Source organism: Bactrocera oleae, chromosome 3 (assembly GCF_042242935.1).
Source record: "Bactrocera oleae isolate idBacOlea1 chromosome 3, idBacOlea1, whole genome shotgun sequence".
Lineage (NCBI taxonomy): Eukaryota > Metazoa > Arthropoda > Insecta > Diptera > Tephritidae > Bactrocera > Bactrocera oleae.
In genome coordinates, this window is record NC_091537.1 from 61,648,980 (window position 1) to 61,656,487 (window position 7,508).

Sequence of the window (7,508 nt, forward strand, 5' to 3'; positions counted from 1 at the left end):
ATATGAACGCATCCAAATATATTTAGGTACATATAAAAAAGTAAATGTAGCTCTATATGTTTTAAAATTCATTTATGTATATTATTTCGTTTAATTCTGCTAAATGTTATTAAATATTTTTATGTTTATTATTTTTATTCTTGTTCACCATTTTTCAAAATATTTCTATTACTATGCTAATTTGCGTATTCAATTAACCGGTTTCGTAGACACAAGAGTCTCTGTATGAACTGGGACATACTCTGCTGATGTGTATATAAAAGCTTAGCGTTGTCGATTGTTTACATAAATTGCTCGCGAAAAGTGACAGAACACTGATGTCGTGATTGCCATCTCGAATGCACCCATTGTTTGTTTCTACTAACAAATAGGTAACAAATGCGCTAAAATGTTTCTATGTTTGAGAAAATAAAGTACTAACCAAAAGAGTAACTCTTATGGTAACGGATATTGCTGTTGTGAATAACACATATCATACATTCGCTAGCGCTTGTAGCAGGGGCGTAGCTACCGCCGTATTTGCCGTATCAATTATACGACAAAATTCTAAGCAATTCCTTTTTTTCCCGCCTTAAGCGTGCGTTCAAAAGTTGGCAACACTCTACATAGTTATGGCGGGCTGCGGGACTTTCCCGTTTTACTTACTTCATCTTAAACTCAGCGGGCAATCCCCGGGAATCCTTCATCGATATCGCGATGTACGTGTACGTTGCTGTACTTTGCATTGGATGTTAAACCACGGAGTGCAGTGCACTGTTTATTTACGCGCTTTATATAAATGTGCATTACATTGTAATTCAGTACAAACAATAATGTTCTTCTGGTTTACCAGTATTAGTAGCGATTTGTAAAAGAAATGAGTGAAAGGAAAAGAGATTATCCCAGCGGCGCTGAGAAAAGAAAAATTAAACAGAAAAGGGACGAGGTTATAAAAAAAGTGCCCAAAATTTCTTCATTTTTTCAGAGACAAGATACTGTGAGTGATTTAGATTGGAAAGGTAAGTACTACCCAACCTATTTATTAGGGGCCCGTAGTGATAAACAAGGAAATCTTTTAATTTCGGTCTGTCCATCTGTGCGTCACAAAAAGTGGTATCCCCCTTCGATTTTCACAATTATACTGTTTTTAGGGTTCCGTGCCTTGATTTAAAAAAAAAAAAATTCTAACTTATCTATAGGATCGATTTGTTTTGTTGTTTGTCTATCAGTCCGTATCGTATCGTTAATTGCGTGTTGAGAACTTCAGATGTGCAGACTCGCTTTCGGGTTCTCGTTTTGTATGGCCACTACACTACGCGCTGCGTTTAAAAAGCACGCAGGTGTATAGTTATGCACGGACGGGCTGCAGGTGATTTTGTATCTACTAATAGGTACGAGCACAATCCGCGTAGAGTCTGTTTGCGTCTGAACTGAACACTCTCTAACTGTGACCCTTAGTAACGTTATTTAGTTTAGTATCAAAGCATTCGTATTTCTTTTTTAACAATTACTCGTTTATTTTTAGATTCTTCTGAAGCATGTTCTTAGTCAATTATCCATCCGGAAATAGAAGAAAGCCAAGCACATACTTTATCGGATGTCCATCCAGAAATCGAGGAACCCCAAGTCAACGATTCTGATATATCTGCAGATTGTAATATAATTTCATCAGATAGAGGAAATTTCGGTGACAATTTAACTGAATGCGAACGAAAAATAATTTTTAAATTAGGTCCATTTAAACCACAAGGACCATTTCCAAAAGTTTCAGAAAATAGCCGACCTTTTTCGGCTTATTATTATTCATATTTCAATCAGGCAGGCATAAAAATTATCAGACCATGGTTATGTTATTCTAACGTTTTAAACAAACCGTACTGTCACTTCTGTTGGTTATTAGCAGATCGTCAAAACAAATCGTACTCCTTTGCTTGGGTTAACGGTGTTTCGGTTAGAAGCAATTTCACACAAACTATTCTTGACCATGAAAAGTCACAGCAGCATATTAGTGCCTCACTCTCTTATAATAATTGTTTGCAAGGAAATACCATCGATACTCTATTGAAAAGTGAAATCGATAGTAAAATTACATTCTGGAGAGATGTACTGCATCGTATAATTAATGTTATAATTACTTTAGTATCTTGTAATCTACCTTTGAGGGGGCATGATTCTGATTCTGGCAATTTCACGTCTGCTATCTAACTATGATGCAACTTTAAAAGAACTTCTTCTAAAACCGAAAGGAGAAATAAATTATTTAAGCCCTACGATTCAAAACGAAATTATTAGTTTGCTTGGTACCACCATGCGCACGCTTTAAACTTAGTTTTGAACGATGCTGCGAGACATGTTCGTGCAGTATTGACTTTTTTCGATAATTTAGAAAAAATATATACTTTTTTTGGCAATAGTATAAAACGCTGGGCTATGCTAAGTGACGATTCATCTGAAAAATATTTGATTACCCTTAAAAAGGTATGTCCTACCAGATGGTCTTCTAGGAACGACGCTTTATTAGCAGTAAAGAAAAATTTTTTACTAATCATGAAAACTTTGTACCAACTAAATTTAACTTCAAATAAAAAAGATGAACGTGAAGAATGTAAAAGTATAGTTAATATTTTAGAGAGTTTTGATTTCTTAGTGCTCGTTACATTTTTTTCTTCACTATTTGAAATTATTAATCCTGTTTCTAAAGCTCTACAGCATGAAAATAATGACTTACAGAAATCTAGTATTTTATTAAGTAATCTTTTAAATAGATTGTGCCAATTAAGAAATCAGAATTCATTTAATAGTTTGCTAAATGAATCCAAAGATTTAGCAAAAGAGTGCGGGGTAACAAGTGTTTTTAAAAACAGTAGGCGAAAGATAACGAAGCGTTTTTTTGATGAGTTATCACAAGACAAGAGAATTTCCGACCCGGAATCCTATTTCAAAGTCAATGTATACTATTGGTGTTTAGATATATTAATTTCTCAAACTAAAGAAAGATTTCAGAGCCTTAGCAACCTGAGTAGTATATTCGAAATATTACAACCGGAGAAACTCCTATCTTCTTCAAGCGAAGAGATATTAAACGCTTCCGGAAAACTGTCTGCTAAATACAGTAAAGACATCTCACTTAATCTTTGTGACCAATTAAAGGCTCTGAAAACATGCTTAAATTCTGAAATTAAAAAAATGTATTCCATTAAAGAACTCATTGAATTATTGCTAGTAAAATTCAATAGTCTTGTATCCAGTTTTCCCGAGGTAATCACAGCATGCTTTTTATTCTTGACTCTTCCAGTTACAACCGCAACGGCAGAAAGAAGTTTTTCAAAATTAAAACTAATAAAAAATTACTTAAGAACTTCGATGGGACAAGAACGGCTGTCAGACATCTCACTATTGTCCATAGAGGCAGAAACTTTAGAAAAACTAAAATCATCATCAGCCATAAATGATTTAATAAATCAGTTTGCCGAAAAAAAGGCAAGGAGAGTGAATATTTAAAATTCGATTTTTATTTGTAAAATGGGTAAATATTACAACCGGAGAAATGTGATAAATAAATATTTCTTCTCACAATATTTTTTTTCTTTTGTGAAAAATCTTTACCTCCATATAGGGGCCTCCAAAAAAAATTTTATACGGGGCCCTGACAAGGCACGCTACGCCACTGGCTTGTAGTAGCGCAGTCACACCAGAGAACGTAAAAGGACCAGAAGGTGCAGGTTCGACAGCGAACAATTTGTAGGATTTTATCAAGGAGTTCACCTCACATGCACGAGAAACAAATAACATTTCTCGCTTTTATACCAGCGGTGAATCTGTACACATACGCTATCTTAACATAACCAACCGACGAATATTGAAGAGAATATAATATGTATGCAAAACTGGGAATATTGATATGCCATTTGAAATATATTCACTTTTATTGAGCTATTATTTTTTAATTATTTTATGCTAATTCATTTTTTACTTTATTGTGAGTTATTAATAATAATTTAAACATATTTTGATATACTTCTTAAAATAATTCATGTACTTGACACTATTATGGAGTCACAAAAGTACAGAATTGTGTTTTGCCGTCGGCATTTCACATTCATGCTTCAATTTGTCTTTTCAAATGCATGTGTAAAAGTAATTATGTACGTAAATATGTACTTTTTTTCGTTTTGGCCCATTTTACATATTTATTAAAGCAAGTGTCAATAATTGCGAAAAAATCAAAGAAATACACATTTACATATCACATACGTACCAGAGATGTCGTTTGCACATTTGTATGTATGTTTGTATGTAGATCTGTACACTCATTACTTCATATGAAATCTCCGTTGACACGTTTTTTGTTTTTATATCAAAGAGTCAATCTGTCGAAGGACTGAAGCGACAACAAAGTGTCACAATATTGTGTTGTTGGTAGAAAATCCGAGATGTGCCGAAAAATAAACGAACGCCCGCCGATTGTCATCGCTTCCCTTGCCGCTCTAACAGCTTTGCCCACAAATCATTGTAGGTATGTATGTTTTTATATGAACATGCATACATATTGACGAAGATTTTTGCCAGCCACGGAAAAATATTTTAGAATTGTGAAATATTTTAAATCGACATAAGCTTTGTTGCCACTTTTGTCATTCTTCTAGAGGGAATTTCTAGCTTTTGCCATCGTCACGAAAAGACGCTTGTGGGCAAACGCATGCTCAGGGAGATGTGTAAGGCGTTTGCTTTTATGAATGAAATGACTTAGCTTATTGATTGTGCGCCAGTGTTCATGAATGAAAATGTTGTTGGTGTGTGATTTACTACAAATTTAGGATTTGTCAATTTGGCTGCCATATTGATTTCTGGTGCTAATGCTATTTGAGACAATCGTTGTTTTTGTACAACAATGTTTGTATTTTGCTTATTGGCTGACGTACTTACATTTGTACGCTTAAATGTATGTAGATTTGTGTATGCATTACTTAGTTTGCGCGGTCATACGCATATTTGTACATTCATACTTTCATATAGAGCAGTGCGCTCACATGTTTTTATTGATAATTGATAATATATTATTACAAGTATATTATATAATATAACATATTGATGTACATATGTACATACATAAATTATTAATTCTGTAACAACTAAAATTAGAAAATTATGAAAATAGTAAAAAATCATTTCTTGCATAATCTTTCATATTTTATCAATGTAGCATTTGTGCAAAAAAGTCATATTTTATCAATTTTTCATCATAAAAATCGTTTATATGGCAAAAAATAATCATGCATATGTGAAGTGGCATTTGTATTATTTGTTTTCTCATTCATTTCATTTCATTTTTCTCTTTATGTTGGGAGATACGTAATTTGTCAGTGAACGCTGTTATAAATTCTCATTTCTGTTAAATAACAGAAAATATTACAGAAAATGGTGAACTCCTTGATCTCAAATTTTCAGCCAACCAATCGAGCATCATACAAAATTCAATTTGCACCGTTCTCGTTGTTTTAAGTTCTCTGGTTTAAGTATAAATATTAACACTTAACATTTGTGTGTGTATATACATATATACACAATATATGATATATATACATATATATAATATTATTAGTATTGTTATATATTTATTTATATACCTATACTTATATATTATGAACTAATTTAGTAAATACATGCAAGGTGCAAATTGAATTTTGTATGATGCTCGATTGGACGGCTAACAGAGCTGAAAAGTTGAGATCAAGGAGTTCACCATTTTCTGTATGATTTGCTGTTATTAAACAGAAATGAGAATTTCTAACAACGTTCTCTGACAAATTACGTATCTCCCAACATAAAGAGAAAAATGAAATGAAATGAATGAGAAAACAAAAAATACAAATGCCACTTCACATATGCATGATTATTTTTTGCCATAATGAGGCATGATAAAATGCGAAAGGTTATGCAAAAAATGATATTTTACTATTTTCATAATTTTCTAATTTCAATTGTTACAGAACTAATAATTTATGTATGTACATATGTACATCAATATGTTATCTCTCTATTATATATAAAAGTTTTCTGCTGCTGTCGAGAATCAACATAAGAGCGAGCTAGCTCGCGCTCGGCGGGGGGCGGACGTAGGCGAGCGAGCGAAGCGAGCGTCCCGGAGCGCAGCGGAGGGCGCCTAATATAATATAATATAATAATATATAATCACTTATCAATAAATACATGTGCGCGCACTGCTTTATATGTAAGTATGTATGGACAAATCCTAAATTTGTAGTAAATCACACACCAACAACATTTTCATTCATGAACGCTGGCGCACAAGCAATAAGCTAAGTCGTTTCATTCATAAAAGCAAACGCCTTACACATCTCCCCGAGCATGCGTTTGCCTAATAGCGTCTTTTCGCGACGATGGCAAAAGCTAGAAATCATAAATTGAACATCTTTCTGATTTTCCTTCTAGAAGGGAAAAGTGACAACCCTGCAAACACAGAACACACAGAAAAAAATGACAAAAGTGGCAACAAAGCTTTTGTCGATTTAAAATATTTCACAATTCTAAAATATTTTTTCGTGGCTCGCAAAAATCTTCGTCAATATGTATGCATGATCATATAAAAACATACATGCCTACAACGATATGTAGGCAAAGCTGTTAGAGCGGCAAGGGAGGCGATGACATTCGGCGAGCGTTCGTTTATTTTTCGGCACATCTCGGATTTTCTACCAACAACACAATGTTGGGACGCTTTGTCGTCCCGTCAGTCCTTCGACAGAATGACTCTTTGACATAAAAGCAAAAAACGTGTCAACGGAGATTTCACATGAAGTAATGAGTGTACATATATACATGCAAGTGTGCAAACGACATAATATATGTATGTCATAATATATGTAAGTACATATTTACGTACATAATTATTTTTACACATGCATTTGAAAAGAAAAATTGAAGCATGAATGTGAAATGCCGACGGCAAAACACAATTCTGTACTTTTGTGACTCCATAATGGTGAATTATGAATTATATATGAATATGTTTAAATTATTATTAATAACTCACAATAAAGTAAAAATGAATTAACATAAAATAATTAAAAAATAATAATAAATAATAGTTCAATAAAAGGGAATATATTTCAAATGGCATATCAATATGCCCAGTTTTGCTCACATATCATATTCTCTTCAATATTCGACGGTTGGTTATGTTAAGAGAGCGTATGTTTACAGATTCACCGCTGTTATAAAAGCGAAAAATGTTATTTGTTTTCGTGTATGTGAGGTGAACTCCTTGATAAAATCCTACAAATTGTTCGCTGTCGAACCTGCACCTGCTCGTTGTTCTAAGTTCTCTGGTCCAACCAGAGAACGTAAAACCAGAGAACTTAAAACAATGAGAAGGTGCAAATTGAATTTTGTATGATGCTCGATTGGTTGGCTGAAAATTTGAGATCAAGGAGTTCACCACTTTCTGTATAGTTTTGCTGTTATTTAACAGAAATGAGAATTTTTAACAAAGTTCTCTGACAAAATAC